Genomic DNA, 14,262 nt, shown 5'->3' on the forward strand with positions numbered 1-14,262 from the left:
TGATTTCTCTCTTCTAGCAGCCATAGTTGCAATATTTTGCAGAGCCACGTTCACAACTTCAGAATGCCGCAGTTTCCGTGTAGGCAGAAAAGGAACGATTTCAGAAATGCGATTTGTTGGTGCTTTATTTTTTAATATCAATATTGTCGGTAAAGAAGTTGAATGAATAGGGAGTTCATTCAGAATGTTTTGAAAATTATGAAGATACTGATCCCAAGTTCTGTGATTCTGATGACAATAAAGTCGACACAATTTATTGATTTCCTTCATCCATCTCTCTGAAGCGTTAGATTGAGGGTGAAAAAGTGATATGAAAATTGATTTAATCTTACGACGCTTTAGAGTACGAAGCCAAATTTTAGAACGAAACTGTGATCCATTATCTGATATAACCTTATCAACATGACCCACTTCTTTAAGAAAATGTTTGATGAAAGCATTAGATACTGAACGAGCTGTTGCTTTGCGTAAAGGTGTAAAACACACATATTTTGATGTCAATTCCACTGCTACCAAAATGTACGCAAAACCATTAGTAGAACGAACCACTGGACCGAACAAATCGACTGCAGCCATGTCCTATAATTTCGCTGGAATGATAGGAAACAACGATGCTCTGTGAGAAACAGTTGGTGGCTTAGCCTTTCGACATAATTTGCATTTGGCAAGAACAGATCGAATACGTTTTTCCATATTACTGAAGTAGCAATTTTCTCGTAATTTATGACAGCATTTTCTGGGACCAAAGTGTGCATAACTGAAATGTGTATACCAAATCAATTTATTAACCCACTCATCAGGAATGCAAACTAACCAAACAGAGTTGTCGAACGATTTTCGTTTAAAAAGAATATCATTGCGAACTAAATAATACTGTCTAATCGCTACGCTTTCCTTTCTCCTCCACTTCTCCTTAATGTCCTTCCAGATTGGATCTATATTTTACTCCTTAGCGATGTCCTGGAGCGAAGACGAAACCAAATTTTCAAACGCCACACCTTGAATATACATCAAACAATAACTGTTTTCTTTGCAGTCCTCCTCAGCACTTCGTTACAATTCCATTGGTGCACGTGATATAGCATCAGCAATAATATTTGAAGAACCCTGTATGTAAACAATACTAAAGTCAAATTGCTGTAGATACAGCGCCCATCGTGACAATCTTTCATGTGTTAATTTTGTTGACATAAGAAACTCCAGAGCTCGATGATCAGTGTAAACCTTAGTATGTCTGCCAAACAAAAATGTCCGAAATTTTGTGAAAGCCCAAATAACAGCCAAGGCTTCAAGTTCCGTAATCGAATAATTCTTTTCTGATTTAGAGAGAACACGACTACCAATTGCAATAGTTTTCTGTATTACAACGCCGTTTTCTTCTATCTCTTGAAATAAGTGTGCACCTAGGCCTTTGTATGATGAGTCCGTCGCCTAACAAATATCTTTAGATACATCCGGATGTGAAAGAAGTGGAGCAGCAACTAAAACATCACGAAGTTGTTCAAATTCTTATTGAGCTTCCTCATCCCAACACCAATTAGGATTCTTTCCAGATACTTCACATAAACTAGGTGTGGCAAATCGTCCAATCTAACAAAGCGTCAAAGAAAATTGCAGACACCAAGGTAACTACGATCATCACGTTTTGTAGCAGGAACAGCATTATTACGAAAAGCATCTAGTGTCTCTGGATTAGGAAGAATACCTTCTGTAGAAATAATATGACCAAGAAATTTCACCTGAGAACGACCAAATTTAGATTTTTCCAATTTCACTGTAATGCCAACTCTTGCAAAAATACGTAATAATAAATCCAAAATTTTGTTATGCTCACTCCAAGAACGTTTGGCAATAAGAATATCGTCAACATATGAAGTAATATTGTCACGAAGATAGACAGGTAAAATTTCGTTTAAACCACGAATGAATGCTGCAGAAAATATAGTAAGTCCAAACGGTAATTTCCAAAATCACTTTTGGGTAAATTAATCATATCCGGTTATTATTTACCGACTCTTTAGATAGATTGATTGTTGAAGAGTTATTTTGATAGATACAAAGAATAGTAAAAGAGTAGGCAGCAGTGCAGAAAACTAAAAGGGAAATAGCACTACTACAGCTCGGGGCCCTGTGCACGCTACGGCACATATTCACTTACTGTAGCGAATCCCCTGAGGACTTAAATAAGCGCACATAAATTCCAGTTTGTGACTTAGTGGCCAATTTGGTGGAAGTGCGTACATAAATTGACCTAACCATGAACATGGATGTATGTCGTTCTTAGAATTGCGAAAGATCTTAAATTTCCGAACAGTTAAGAAGTGTTTACAGTCAAAGTTCTCGCTCTTGGCGACAAAGACCTACCGCGTCTGTCATAGTCCCAATGTCGATTATTGTCAAGTTCGCGCGCCTGGCACTCTCTTGTTGCATCTCGTAAATGAAATACATTATCATCTTCAAAACCCGCTGCTATCGGCGATTCCAAATTTCTTCTGCTGTCTTTTCCAACGATTTTGCTTTCTATATGTTTGACTTGCTTTCGTAATGCCTCAAATTCCCTTTTAACGCGATCATTAAATTTTCCCTGATTTTCAACATGCTTATTTATGTTCTGGTACTCTTCGGTTTCAGAAAATGGCAATGGAGCTGTATCATCTGAATCTCTGTCCCCATTTAAACTAAGACTTGTCAATTTATCTGCAATCTCCTCAACTCTTTCCGATAAGTCACCTATTTGTTCTTTCTGTTTATTTACGTCTTCCGTAAGTGTCGCGACTCGGGTTTCAGTATTGACACATTTAGTAGTTAACTGTTCACAGTGTTGTGTTAGGTTATTTATTCTATCATTTGGTACGGATTCCTCGATTCTTTGAAGTATTTCTTCCTGATCGTGTGCACGTTGTAAATTTAACTCTGAAAATTTTTGTACTATCACGCGATCTCTTTCTTCCTGTTCTCTATCCTGTTCCTTTTGTCTGATTTCTATTGAAATTAATCTGTTATTGTGAGCATTCAAAATCGGTTGTACCTCTTCTCTAATTTCTTTCTTTAATTCATCTTTCATGTTTTTCAAACATGTCCCTATTCGTGAGTCTAACCGTGTTTCCATTGTTCCCATATCAGTTTCTAACCGTCTTGCCAAAGTTCCCATCTCTGTTTTTAATTCAGATCCCAACTGTGATCCCAGTGAGTCTAACCATGTTTCCATTGTTCCCATCTCCATTTTAATTGTTCCTATTTGTGAGTCTAACCGTGTTGCCAAACTACCCATATCAGTTTCTAACCGTGATCCCAAATTTTATATTGCACTCATCAACTGCTCCATGTTAACTTGTTCGAAATTCTTTTCGCCCCTAACATTTCCCGTAAAACTAACTTCCTTCGACATAGCCGTAAAGCTATCTGTGTTCGATACTATTCCAGAATCTACAGTCGTTAATCTCGAATTCTGAAAATTTATTGATTGTGAAAAATTTTGAACTGGTTCTGGACTACTTTCCCGACTTCTTAAATTGTCTTCTACTTCATTATTCATCATACTGTTCTCATGTATTGGCGAGTTCGCCATATTAACAATTTCGTCATTCTCACTATCCATCATTTTTGCCTTTTTCATCGATCGTGTAATCATTTACAAAACATACAAAACTCGTCACTATACGAAAATTACACACAATATAACACTTTACCACCAACAATACCATTTACACGAAATGTTTCCCGGCAAACTCGCCTAACGAACAATTAAAACCTTCACAATTGCACAAAATTGTCACACTTGTATACAAGACATCAAAAATTAAATTCTGCCAATATACCATTAAAGAATGACACGACAACCACAAATGTTCAGTTACCAAATCTACACATGCAATATAGACTACAATTACTAAACTACAAATTACTTCAACAATACTACTGTCTGCTATTTTACTATCAAAAGAATTCCAAGGGACGATCTGAAGCAGTGGTCGCCACATGAATGGAGGCTTAATTATCCATAATGCAAATAATTTTAATTTTTCGTCACTGTCTGTCCGGTTACGTAGTCTCGTAACCAGTTGGCCCTGACTAGTATTAGTACGCAATCTGACTGCATAGAATAACAACATAGAATGAAAGGAAATTTCCATTACCACAATTAATTAATTAAGTCCCCAGCAACTATAAAAGCTAAGAAGCAAAAACTACGAACAACAAGCACAAGTGTAACTGTTCTGTGTGTGGAAGTGTGATTCAACGTACGCATCTGGCATGGTTCTTCGTCAATAATACAAGATATTTTAAATACCATTTACACTGAATTAATTAAATGAAACTGCACATAGAAACCAGAATTACACTCTAATACATGAACACAAGTCAGATGCTTTGTTGTCTGAACCCGTGACCAAGAGACATTGTTAGTTAGTTCATTTTAAATATAAAAAAATTTCTTTACATTCATATTTATTGACGAAACATACTCTCCGATCATTACAACATATGCAATCGAACAGCATCGGCTGTCTAGCCCATCAGAACAACTGCATACAACATGCCCACAACTAGTCACGGCTACATCAGAACTCCTACTGCCCACCTCTCAATAAGCACTCTCCACGACGACTTCTCGACAAGCACTGCCAGTGGAGGCGGCTGAATAATACTCTTTGGCGCAATCTCTGGCGCTGTGACTCAGTGTAGCCACCTTTCACAACAAACAATACTATGCCTACGCAAAACATCTAAAATGTGGCTTGCCAGGAGGCATAATCGAAAAAACAAAACATAAAAAGAATGTCCAACACTCAATAAGAACAATTTTGTCAGCACTTGCCGCATCTTGTAACTGTACTGCAGGTGGTGGGTTCGAATGTAGTAATGTAAAGACGACGTCCGCTATTCTGACACCAAATGTAATTTCGACTTCTGCCACTGAACGTATCAGGATGGCGAAATGTAGCGGGAAGACACCAAATGTAGTGCGTGTTGCCAGGAGGTGACTAATTAAAACTCGTCAGAGCTTTCCAAATAATTTACTGTTTTGAACTACAGCACCCCAGTCACCTTGGTTCATATCACACGCTCCTGCAATGCTGAGGCCACCACGTCAGCCACCCAGTGCAACGCGTTGTGTGTAGGCCTTGTATGACAGCGGAGTTCATTGTCGTCAAGATGCCAGGAGTTGCCTCAGTTGTCTGTGTCCCTGCTGACTCAGTGCTGCAGGGTGTGAGCTGCGGAAGGCCAGCTGCATCCTTCTTCTTGCCAACATGGCTGAGATCGTGGCGACAAACAAGCACCTGTGATCCGGCGTCCGAAACTGCCGCCCTTACCTTGGGAATTCTCTGGCATGTGTCGGGAGCCCAGACCACTATCCGCTGTAGCGGGCCGAAAAGTGGCCCGCTACTGGCTGGCTGCAGATCGCGTGTCGGCCTCAAACGGTCGAACCAACGACCCACCATGTACTGGAACGCTGGCGCCCCATCTGGTCTTCATGTAGCCAGTGGTGCGACATGCCCCACCATCCAGGAGAGCTGCCACACTTCAATGCCTTGTTAGAAAATCGGCACCTATTTATATGCGGCTGTGCGCCTCTGTTTTGCTAACACGCTGCTCCGAGTCACGTACTCACCACATCCCCGTCATGCCAGTGGGCCCCTTCTGCCTGTAGCTTGTGCCATCCCAAGCGCTGCATTTATGCTTTTCAGTTGGTATGCGTAACTCACTGCAATCCAGCCCACTCATAGCTGTAACTTGTGCTCAGAATATCGCATTGGTGTTAAAACATAGGTCAAATCTTGCACAGATCATTAATAATTGGGGAGTGTAGATAAATAATTGAATTCTGTGGAATTTCGGTTTGGCTTGGTAGTACCTTAATTAATTAATTGTTTGTGGAATTCGCTTGGTGGAATTATAATTCGGTGTGGTGTCTAATTTAGTGTTCTGATGTACTGGATCTGTGGCTTGACACAGGACCTCCTCGAGGTGATGTGAGGTATCTAAATTTTGGTGATTGGTTATGTGGAAACTGTGGTGATCCAACAGCGATAATTTTTTCGCGTATTGCAGTAAAGACTTGCACAGTTCATTATGGTTGGGGAACTATAGATTCATAGTACAGCCTGAAAGAGCGTCAAGATCTTCACCTAATGTTATTACATTCTTTTGATGAGTGAAGGAACAATTTTAGCGAGTCACGAACAGAACTGTTGACCAGTTAAGAGAAATCAAATCTGCGGCTTGTGTCTGAATTGTTTCGCAGTTTATGGGATTAAAAGTTAGTTGGGGCCAGTCAGTGAAGAGGCTGAAAATTTTATTACTAATGTTAAATGTAGGGTCAGGAGATGACGACTTTAGTGGTTACTTAGAGTGTGTTAAGACAGAATAAAACTCATGCAAGTCAGCAAATTATTGTACTGGCACTTTAAGTGGACTAATATGTGAATGAGAGCCAAAAATCAGTTTCCAAATTTTTGAAGTTAGACGTAAGACTGTCGCAGCTTAGAGGAATTTGTAAGTGGCAGCATACATAATGATGCTGCAGCTATGTTATGAACAGAATTCAGATGTCCAATAATTTTTTATGAACGTTTACTCTATAATGTTGTCTAATCCGTGAGAACATTGTGGTTACTTCACTTTTTGTGTATACACTCGGTTTAGTCATTTTCCGATTGAATATTTTTACTTGTAGACAAAATATTTTACAGTTTCTCAAATTATATTCTTTGGGGAAGTCAACATCGGCTACCTTCTTTCATAAAACATCCACACGTGATAACCTTTGTCATGCACTCTACCCACCTGGCAGTGAGTTCTGGTATCGCTTGCTGAGGGCTATTATTCAATTTAAGTGCTACAATGATAAGCATTCTTTGCTGTTTGGCATAACGGTAGCCGTAAAACCTATATATTGAGAGGTCTTAGTGACACAAGATTATTAGAGGAGCAGGACTCCGAAATGAGAGTTTTAACAATTATATTTACGAACGGATATCAAAAACAGTTCTTTTATGACCAAATACTTTGAAAATAAGTACGCTGTACATTCTGCAACGTTCCAGTGATGCCGGAATGACAAGGTTGATGGTTATGGAATTGATGGGAAGGCCTTGCGGGCCAAATATCATAAGATCATTAATTGCCATTGACTACAGGGAATTCTTTAAGGCATATAAATAAGTGCTGAAAGCCACGACAGAACCAAGAATAGGGAGAAGAAGTGGGAAAAAGAAAATGGAGAAAGAACAACACCAGAAACAAGACCAATATGGGCCTGTGATGGACGACTATTACGTGGGTCAGATAGAGAAACAATTTTTGATTTTAACTTTAATTTCCCGAAAGTTCATTTTTTTCATGTTCTGGTAATCATTACAGCTATTGAAGAGAGACGGATGAAATTTTGTATACTGTCTTAAGATTTACTTAATTAAAAATGAGACTACTCTTATGAGTTAAATTTGAAAATTAAATACTCTTTGGAGTTAAAACTGTAAGTCCAATAGTGGAATTTTTGATCGTTATAATTACAAATTTATCTGAACAGTAATGTAAGATAGCAACGTCTTCTTTAAAAGTCTCTTTAAAGGTAATAGAGTAAAGAACTTAAAAAAATCAAGCTCATACTTCGTTTTTACTTCGAGATACGTGAACCTACATTGTACAGAAATAATGACATGTTTTATTTCACTTGCAAGATAAAATACAATTCAGAAAAGAGTGTGGGACGTAAAGCTGTTGCTCATACATTAAACTGTTCCCAAAAGAGATGTGTGAGTTACGTTTATAACTCTTTTTCTTTAAGTTATGCTATATAGATAACTGAGGGTTTTTCAATATTTCCCTAGGTGTTCACGAACTAATCCCCTTGAGAACTAAAGAACTTGTTACTTTACAAACTCTAACGCTGCAGCTTTATTCATTTTTCCTAATAAAATACTAAAAGAAGAGTTTCGTGGTCGTCTATGAATATCCATACCAGCTCTGAAAAGAGAACATAAAAGGAAAAAATTGGTTCAAATGGCTCTAAGCACAATGGGACTTAACATCTGTGGTCACCAGTCCCCTAGACATAGAATTACTAAAACCTAACTAACCTAAGGACATTACACACATCAATGCCTGAGGCAGGATTCGATCCTGCACCGTGGGAGCAGCACGGTTCCTGACTGAAGCGCGTAGAACCACTAGGCCACAACGGCCGGCTGGACAGAGAAAATAAAAATGCTTCAACGCCTATGAGTAATAGTCTCAAAAACAATTAAAAAGAAAGAAATATTGTCAATCCTTATAGTAAGAATAGTTTTGAAATAACGGGAAAACGGTAGTCCTGAGTAGTTTGTTTTGTAGGAGAATAATCAGATTTTCATTATTGGAGAGAGGTCAACAGGATAGTAAGAAGTATTCCAGTTGCGAGAAATAAGCACACATGGTATAGTGGAGACTAACCAGATAAAGTCTATCCAAACAAATATGAATATCAGTTAACAATTAACTTTAATGTATCAAAAGAATCTTTATAGCGGTGGCTCTAAGCTAAAATATGTCTTTGCTTCCTTGTTGAGGACATTATGGAACAAAAGACAGGGTAAATATGTCCATTTCTACGGAAGCACAAATAAGTAAAGGGGTACTTTTGATTGTTTGGAATATTGTTTTCAGTAAAGAGTAAATTTTTTAGGGTTCATAACATGGAGATTTTTTGTGTGGTTTATATACACAGACAGGGCTTTAAATATTACTGAATTTTTTGTAGTGAATGTACGATCTGTGAACATTGTTTTAAAAAATTCAGTTTCTACTACAGCTGTTTTATGCGATGGGTATGAGGAATAGTGAACACTAATAAGTAATGAGTAGTGATGTTTAGGGGAAGATGGTTGTGTTGCCAAGTCATCTCAAAGAACAGAAGCTTTGTATTCTCTGCGGCTCATACTTCATGTATTTGAAGTTACAAAGTAAAGTAAGTTCGCTAGTTAGCTGCATGAAATTGAAAGACGACCCTATGTTTGCTGAAATTCCATATTTGTAAGAGCGGGTCTACTTCGTATAGCGGCAGAAAATAACTCATACTTTTCTAACACTGGACGTTTCACATTGCACTACAAAGCCAGGATATGTTTCATCCACCATTTTGGGAAATTTTGGACGCTGAAAATAACTTGCAAAGTTACATTTGTGTATCATTGCAGCAGGAAGGTACTATAAAACTGCCAATAGCATCTGGCCTGACTGGAGAACAACGTCAGCAAGTAATAGCCATTCGACATTAGTTTTTATACAGTTTCAAATCTGGTGTTGACAAAGAAGAGACAAAGCAGACCATGATAAAACATGTAAGAAACTCTGTATCATCCAGCAGTTGGCCTATGCTCAAATAGAATTTCGCCATCTGAACGATCGATAATCAGAGAAGAAATAAAGAATGCTGAAAGATGATGTCACTGGACATTCAAGGCGTCCTTGATCCTCTCCGGTTATCCTTATGAAGAAGCACTACCCATTACTGAACAAAATCAAGAAGATAGATGTTCATCCAGTTTTGCACATTGCTGAAACCCTGGACTGCCTGAAAAGAGGAAAGTATTTCTCAACTACAGACATGTATAAAGACTACTGGCAAATTGAGGTTGACGAGACCGACCGGGGAAAGACTGCCTTCACATCTCTTGTCGGCCTCCGTGAGTTCAGTTGATCCGTTTGGACTACGTAATGCTCCAGCCACCTTTGAACATATGATGGAAAATCTGCTTCGACACCTTAAATCAACGACGTGTCTTTACAGTTTAGGTAACATTATCATTTGTAAGAAGACATTTGAAGTACGTACAAGCTGACTGACAATCGCACTCAGTGTGTTCAGAAAGCAAGTCACCACCAAATTTCTAAAATGTACCTCTTCATCCTCCAAGAAATTAAAATCTTGTAGTGCCTGGTAGATGAGGATAGTGTATGTTCCAGTCCAGAGAATAAGAGCAGACACAAATTTTCGAACTCTTTGGCACGCACGTGTTGTGGAGAATTTTCTCGGAATGTGCTCATGCTATTGATCATCCATGAAGAACTTCTGTATCAAGGCTAATTTTTAGCAGTAATTACGGCAGTGAGACATCAAATATTCCTGAAATGCGGTGCGAGAAAGATCATTCATGGTCGTTAAGGAAGTGTTAATATCTTGTCCAGTTCTATCATTGTATGACGAGAATGATGAGGCAGAAGTTCACACCGATGTTGGCGGTTTTGTGATAGGGGCGATTCCAACGCAATTTCAGGAAGATGCTGAAAAATTGATATCTTATGCTCACACAGTAGCCTGCAATTCTTAAATGAGCTACCTTACAACCGAGAAAGAGTATCTTGCAGTTGTTTTGGCCATAAAAAGTTTTGAGCCTATTTATTTGGCAAACCGTTCACTGTTTTGAGTGATAACAGTCTTCTCTACAGGCTGAAGGATCAATCAGGTCGACTGGCGAGATAGACACTAAGACACAAGTAGTGTGACATAAAAACAGTATGCAGAAACGGACGCATACTGAAATATCGTCCTCACTACATTAAATGACATTACTGATGAACGGAGGGAAGGTCCAGCATTGCTGAAAACCATAGAAGCCTTGAATAATGGGAAACAGACGGAGGAGGATTCCAAATAATAAACGAGACATTGAGTGAGAGGAACTGTAATCCGATGGGGTGGGAATGATAACTCGTCATGCAGTCTCATCTACGGCCAGCGAACCTGAAGTATTTCAAAGACTGTCCAACGTCTGGTAACTTGGGATTCTTGAAGACCGAAGATCGATTCAGATGCAGATATCATTTGCAAGGAATCTGTCGATCCTTTAGGAGCTACATGAGCCACTGTAAGGAACGCCTTAGTAATTATTCTTTTAAGGAAGAAGTCCACACAGCAACATATCTGCAAACCAAATGGTAAAGCAGCTCATTGAAAGGGACAAACACTGCAAAAATTTAGATAAGTCAAAGACAAAATTTGAAACATTTAAAGAACATAACAATAGAATTGTGCATGATCCTTTCATCATGAATGATCTTAACAGACCACTAACAAATTGTGAAAATGGTGAAGTGGCTGGATTAATAAAATCTGTATTGAACAGTTCAAAAGTTCTGGAAACAATGTCTCTTAGACGTATAAAACAATTAAATAAACAGTTGTGAAATTCCAAAACGGAGTCATTGCAGTTTTGAAGCCTTATAAAGATGCGAATGATCCGAAGAGTAACAGACTAATCTCCTTATCATGTCGTCTATATAAACAAGCGGATGATATACCGCAGACAGTGCAAAATAACGGAGCCACTATTTATAACACAACAAGTAGCATTCCGCTAGGGAAAAGCAGAACTTCTGAAGAGGCACACCTAACGCATTATACTGAGATGGGTTTGAAAACAATAATATCACAGATGTAGTTTTCATCGATCTGACGGCAACATATGACACAAATAACCATCGCCTGCTGTTAAAGGAGCTGTATGAAGTAACAAAGCATTATAAACTCAGATATTAGATCGCCTATTACAGAATCGGGAATTTTTGATGAATTCCAAGGTCATAGAAGTGTACGGAAGAACCAGAAAAATGACCTCACTGCAAGGAAACGTCCTACTTCCCGTCCTCTTTAATATCTATGCCTATGACGAACCGTCCCGGAAGTAACAAAAAGTTTTATCTATGAAAACGACCTCACAATAGTAGCACAAAGGACGAATTTCGAACGTGTTTAAAAGAAGCTCTCCCAGCCTCTAAATGACCTCATTAATTAACGTTAAGGCAACCAGTTCTAACCCCATCAATCAATCAGCAGAAAAAAGAAATAACAAAGAACAAATCTGCAGGTGACCTGGGAAGACGCTCAATCGGGACACAGCCCTAACCCAAATATTTAGGACTCACCTTTGGTAGAACACTAACTTAACTAACTTACTGTCTGAACACCAAAAGAGAGGTATCAGGAAGAAACACTATTCTCCAGAAGCTGGTTGGTACACTGGTACAACTCGGGTTGGCGTGGGGAGGGGGGGTAGCGTCATGTTCTGAGAATATAAGCTTAGCCCTCTGTTACTCGGTAGCAAAACTAGCCTGTCCTGTCTGGTACAGCTCCTGTCCCGGCAAATGAGTCGTCGTTGCCCCAAAAGAGACTTGCAGAATTGTCACAGGCTACCTCAGATGGACTCCAGTCTAGAAGGAGTACTGTCTAGCACGTATCCCACCTACACATATCTACCGTGAATCTGCCGCCCGACTACACTGAAATAAGGCAATAAATCAAGAGACCCACCCATAGGTACCAGTAACTGCCTGGCTCAAATCAAGACGAAGTTTCCTCCATATTATGAAACCCTTACCGAACAGCCTCAAGCATTCAGACTTAATTTCTGGCGTAAGCGAGACAGCAACATTACAGAGTTGACAGTACCGTGTGAAAACTTACGTTATGGCCATTAAAAAACTAGTCAACATTGAAAACGATCAAGTCGGCAGCTGTAAGACCAACCTAAAGAAGGGCTAGTTTCCTTGTGACGCGATCAAGAGCGGACGGGAAGAAGAACAGGCCGTGGATCGTCTCCATATCTGCAAGTTGGGTCCAAATACATGCTCCCCAAAATAACAGGTAGCAGCTACCCACGATACCCGTGTGGTGACTAAATATTTGTCACACAGCATTTAAGATACGTGGCAGCATGCGGCATCTCTTTGTAGAAAGCTAGTAATACATACAGACTGAATTTATCTGTGAATTGTTCTGATTATATGTATGTTTTCTTTCACAGATAAACCAGACGATACGACGATTACGTGAAGCACCTCATCACCAGTACTGAAGCAAGACAGCTGGTTTATATACGGACCCCGAACCGAAAACGCTACAATGCCAATCACCCTCCAGTGAGATGTAACCCCTCTGTGCGTAAATTTGGACTACAGGAAAAGTTACTCCGTCAAGTAGACAAAAGCGCAGAGAAGTCGTCCATGTCTCCGTATGATACTCAGCTACAGCTGAAGGGCGACGGAGGGTTCAAAGAAATAAAAGACCCATTCGACGAAAATAAATCTTCAGCGCGAGGGGCTATCTTCGATGCTCGTCATAGTGAAGATGGTGTAACTACACGGATGTAACTACAAGACTGGACTGCCAGGATCCAACATCCACACAGACGACCACTGACAAGATCTCGATCGAGAGTGTTGTAGTGGACAGTAGTGAGGGCTTCTGAAACAACGGGTCGCTGTTCCTCCAGGGCAAGGAAAAATGCCCTGGGTTGATGCATGGTGTGCGGGGTAGCTGTTATTATTTCTGGCTGGCGTTTTACAGGTAGCCAGTTCAAATGGGACCACCAGCAATTATTTTCTATTTACCATATCAGGAATATTATTGAAATACCTTACGTTTGTAATGTTTGTGAAATCCCTGAGTTAGCAGGACAGAGCGGATGCAGTTATGTTTGTGGAAAGGGGCCAAAATAAGTTACTGTCAGTTGCACCCAACATATAAACTTTATTTCTTAAGGCACACAATCACACAAGCAAGAATCAAAACTCTCAAGGTTACAACGAAAGATCTCCTTTGATTTAATTTAGAGCGTCTGAAGGCCACATCGAAAATCCAAGGCACAAGGCCTCAGCATGGAATTGAGGGACAGGAGTTCTTCTGGAGGTTTCACTTCTTTCGAAAAAAATGTTTGTCTTCAGTATAAATAGGCTGATAGCCTTAGCTTAAATTTTTCCCATGGAACTAGGCTGAAGGCTCCACATTAACCAAGGACAGTGTTACGGCTTAAGGCCGAGACAAAGATTTTCGAAGTTTAATCTAAATTGGCTGAAAACTGGGCGGAAGGGAGCATATCAACAAAACAATTTAACGGCTTAAGGCCTAGGAAGAAGAGCTTTAAATTCGAAAAGGCTGAAGGGGCTGAAGGCCTTTTACTAAAGAATAACTTAAGGGCGAAAAAGGATTTTGAATTTTTAGTTTAAGAAAGATTAAAACGCGGCTGATGGCCACACCATGCAGAAAACAGTTTAATGGCCTAAGACCTAAATGGAAGAGCTTCTAAATTTCCACTGCAATAGGCTAAAGGCTTTATACTGAAATGCTTCTCATAACTCTCAGTTGAAGGCCACATACGAAACCCAAACAATCTCACGGCTTAAAGCCCATGCAAAGAAATTTCCAACTTTCAATTTAAGCTGGAAAACTTGGCTGAAGGCCAAACAAAACCTAGAAAATATTTCTTAGGGTTTAACGCATAG

The sequence above is a fragment of the Schistocerca piceifrons genome, chromosome 3, assembly GCF_021461385.2.
Source record: "Schistocerca piceifrons isolate TAMUIC-IGC-003096 chromosome 3, iqSchPice1.1, whole genome shotgun sequence".
NCBI classification, from domain to species: domain Eukaryota; kingdom Metazoa; phylum Arthropoda; class Insecta; order Orthoptera; family Acrididae; genus Schistocerca; species Schistocerca piceifrons.